The sequence below is a fragment of the Pristiophorus japonicus genome, chromosome 18 (assembly GCF_044704955.1).
Source record: "Pristiophorus japonicus isolate sPriJap1 chromosome 18, sPriJap1.hap1, whole genome shotgun sequence".
NCBI lineage: Eukaryota > Metazoa > Chordata > Chondrichthyes > Pristiophoridae > Pristiophorus > Pristiophorus japonicus.
In genome coordinates, this window is record NC_091994.1 from 111834342 (window position 1) to 111838909 (window position 4568).

Consider the following 4568-nt stretch of genomic DNA (forward strand, 5'->3'; position numbering starts at 1 on the left):
ACCCATTTGTCCCCTTTTCGTAGTAAGACATGTTGTGGTTCTAGCAAGGTGCTGAGACCCGGTAAGAAGTTACCAAAGTAATTCAAGAGTCCCAGAAATGACCGCAGCTCCGTCACGTTCTGTGGCCTCGGTGCGTTCTCGATTGCCTCCGTCTTCGCGTTGGTGGGCCTGATGCCGTCCACCGCAATCCTGCTTCCCAGGAACTCCACTTCAGGAGCCAGGAAAACGCACTTCGAGAATTTTAACCAGAGCCCCACGCGGTTGAGTCGATTAAGAACCTCCTCCAGGTTCTGCAGGTGCTCGACTGTGTTCCGACCTGTGACCAAGGTGTCGTCCTGGAAGACCACGGTGTGTGGGACTGACTTCAGTAAACTTTTCATGTTTCTCTGGAATATCGCCGCCGCTGATCGGATTCCAAACGGGCATCTGTCATAAACAAAAAGACCTTTGTGTGTGTTGATGCAGGTGAGGGCCTTCGATGATTCCTCCAATTCCTGCGTCATGTAGGCTGAAGTCAGATCCAGCTTTGTGAACATCTTTCCTCCCGCCAGCGTTGCAAAGAGTCCTCAGCTTTTGGTAGTGGGTATTGGTCCTGCAGGGAGAATCGATTGATAGTTACTTTGAAATCGCCACAGATTCTGACGGTGCCATCTCCCTTGAGGACTGGCCCACTCGTTGAACTCGATCGGTGAAATGAGCCCTCGTGTTGCAGCCGGTCTAGGTCGATCTCTACCCTTTCTCTCATCATGTACGGTACTGCTCTCACCTTATGATGGATGAGTCACACCCCCGGAATTAGGTGGATCTGTACTTTTACTCCTTGGAATTTCCCGATGCCTGGTTCGAACAGCGAAGGAAATTTGTTTAAGACCTGGGCACACGAAGTGTCGTCAGTGGGCGATAGCGCTCGGACGTCGTCCCAGTTCCAGCGTATCTTTCTCAGCCAGCTCCTGCCGAGCAGCGTGGGACCATCGCCTGGTACCACCCAGAGTGGTAGCTTGTGCACCACTCCATTGTAGGAGACCTTTACGGTAGCCGATTACAGGAATCAGTTCTTTAGTGTAAGTCTCGTGCGAACTGGAGTTAAGGCTTTGAGGCCTTGTTGCACCACAACCTTTCGAAAGTCTTTTTGCCCATGATGGACTGGCTCGCTCCATTGACACTGGGTGTCCATTTAGTTCAACATTATTGGGGGACAATTCGTGTTGAATGTGTGCACCCCATGTACTTATGCCTCCTCTATCTGAGGCTCTGGTTCGTAGTGATCCTCCGTGGATCTGTCCTCCTCTGCAATGTGGTGATTTGCAGGTTTAACAGGCTTATCAGCTCGCCTGCACACTAGTTGGAGGTGTCCCATTGTTCCACAGCCCTTGCAAACGTATCCTTTGAATCGGCAGGAATGGAAACGATGATCGCCCTCGCAGCGCCAACAAGGTGTTAATGGCCTTGCATTCATCACCCTTGATGGTGGACTCTGAGCCATCTGCGGACGTGTAGCTGCAGGTATGTGTGACCTGTCCTGTACGTTACGATTCGAAAACAACATCACTTTGTTCACAGTACTTGTAGCAGCACTTGTGTGCTGAGAGATTTGCTTCGTATTGTCACTGGTGGCAATGAACCCCTGGGCTATCGCTATGGCCTTACTCAAGGTTGGGGTCTCTACAGTCAAAAGTTTGCGAAGTATGGTTTTGTGACCAATGCCAAGTACGAAAAAGTCTCTGAGCATATGCTCCAAATGTCCTTCAAATTCGCAATGTCCTGCAAGGCATCTTAGCTCGGCGACATAACTCGTCACTTCCTGGCCTTCAGACCTTTTGTAGGTGTAGAACCGGTACCTCGCCATCAGAACGCTGTCCTTTGGGTTCAAATGCTCTCGGACCAGTGTGCACAAATCATCGTACGATTTCTCCGTGGGTTTCGCTGGAGCGAGCAGATTCTTCATGAGGCCATACGTTGGTGCCCCACAGACGGTGAGGAGGATCGTTCTATGTTTGACAGCGCTCTCTTCCCCATCTAGCTCATTGGCCACGAAGTATTGGTCGAGTCACTCCACAAAAGTTTCCCAATCATCTCCCTCCGAAAATTTCTCTAGGATGCCCACTGTTCTCTGCATCTTTGGGTTCGCTATCTGTACCTCGTCGCCAGTTGTTGAATATGGAGAAGGAGTCAGATTGAACTCTGTGAGCTCAAAGTAAAGTGTGACCTTAGTCTTTTATTGCTGGTCTCCAGAGTACCTCTCCAACCTGTGAAGCCTTTTTGAATACCAGTACTCCCTAGGGATTATGGGATCCCTTGGGACTCCAGGGAATGAGCCCTCTGGTGGCTTTACAGAGTAAATACAAGTCCACATATATAACAACACCGTCCGCTGGTCTCCTTGGTTTCTGGGCAGTCACCCCTTCGAGCGAGTTTGGTGAAGTCCTCCCGCCTGCGGGGAGAGAAGACTGCTGGGATCGTCCAATGGCTTGCGCCGGCGTGCAACACCAACAAGAGTCCTCCCGCCCGCTGAACTGCCAGTTGGGTCCGGGCGGCCCTTTGCTCCAGCAGGGGAAGAGCCCGCCACGTGGAGGCAGGTCTGACCCCAACGGTGAGTGTGAAGATCAGCAAAAAAAGGTTAGTCGACTTCTTTTCTTTCTTTTATTTTGGCAGGGATTTTGGTGGATGGGGTCCCCTGAAGGATTTCTGGTGGTTTTTTAAATGTTTTGAAAATGTTTTATTTGATCAGTTCCCGCTCCCTGGGCCCAACTCAATCCTCGGCGGTACTTTGCCGAGGATTGCATTTGCCGCCGAGAATGGGAGCTCCCGCCCGCTGCCACCCAGATTCAGGGCGTACGGTCTATTTTTTCCGCTGGGCAGTCTTTCCAGGACTTTTTCATGAAACTTCCGCACAAAGTACCATCAGGATCTCAGCGGTCCCTTGGATGGTACTTGGATGGAACTTAGCTTTCATTAATTTCAGGCCCTATCATTCTATTGGCAGTTTCTCTCTCTCTACTCTGTCCAGATCCCTCATGATTTTGAACACCTCGATCAAATCTCCTCTCAACCTTCTCTGCTCCAAGGAGAACAACCCCAGCTTCTCCAGTCTCTCCACATCACTGAGGTCCCTCATCCCTGGTGCATTCTTGTAAATCTTTTCTGTACCCGATCCAAGGCCTTCACATCCTTCCTAAAGTGCGGGGCCCAGAATTGGACCCAATACTCCAGTTGAGGCCGAACCAGTGTTCATTATAACTTCCTTGCTTTTGTACTCTATGCCTCTATTTATGAAGCCCAGGAACCCGCAAGCTTTTTCAATCGCTTTCTCAACCTGCCCTGCCACCTTCAACGATTTATGCCCATATACCCCCCGGTCTCTCTGTTCATGGACCCACTTTAGGATTGCACCCTTTAGTTTATTTTGCCTCTCCTCGCTCATTCTACCAAAATAGCAGATTGGAAAACTGTAAGTGTAACGCCCCTATTTAAAAAAGGAGGCAGTCAAAAAGCAGGAAACTATAGAGCAGTTAGCCTAATATCTGTGGTTGGGAAAATGTTGGAGCCCATTATTAAAGAAGCAGTAGCAGGACATTTGGAAAAGCAAAATTCAGTCAGGCACAGTCAGCATGGATTTATGAAGGGGAAGTCATGTTTGACAAATTTGCTGGAATTTTTTGAGGATGTAATGGACAGGGTGGACAAAGGGGAACCAGTGGATGTGGTGTATTTGGACTTCCAGAAGGCATTTGACAAAGTGCCACATAAAAGGTTACTGCACAAGATAAAAGTTCACGGGGTTGGGGGTAGTATATTAGCATGGATAGAGGATTGGCTAACTAACAGAAAACAGAGGATCGGGATAAATGGTTCATTCTCTGGTTGGCAACCAGTAACTAGTGGGGTGCCACAGGGATCAGTGCTGGGACCCCAACTATTTACAATCTATATTAATGACTTGGAGGAAGGGACTGAGTGTAACGTAGCCAAGTTTGCTGACGATACAAAGATGGGAGGAAAAGCAATGTGTGAGGAGGACACAAAAAATGTGCAAAAGGACATAGACAGGCTAAGGGAGTGGGAAAAAATTTGGCAGATGCAGTATAATGTTGGAAAGTGTGAGGTCATGCACTTTGGCAAAAAAATCAAAGAGCAAGTTATTATTTAAATGGAGAAAGATTGCAAAATGCCGCAGTACAGCGGGACCTGGGGGTACTTGTGCATGAAACACAAAAGGATAGTATTTTTTTTTTCAAAATATACTTTATTCATATAAAAAATTTGTACAGTACATGCAAAAGCAGTTCAGTACATTTAGCTGCGGTCAGCAATCCCATACACTACATTTGGGTGCTGACGGCAGTTCCGTTCGATACATTGCCTTGTTTTTCAGTTCAAGTACAATTCGATACAATACGGGATACATTGTAGTACATTCAACAAATTACATTACATGTGTCACTATACAGTACACGGAATGGGTGACGGTACATTTACATATTTTTTCTTTTCAACATGCATTTCGCAACAGACCTTGCATTGTACATGGCACTACATAGGTGTTTACAGATCATGGTGCTCCATGTACA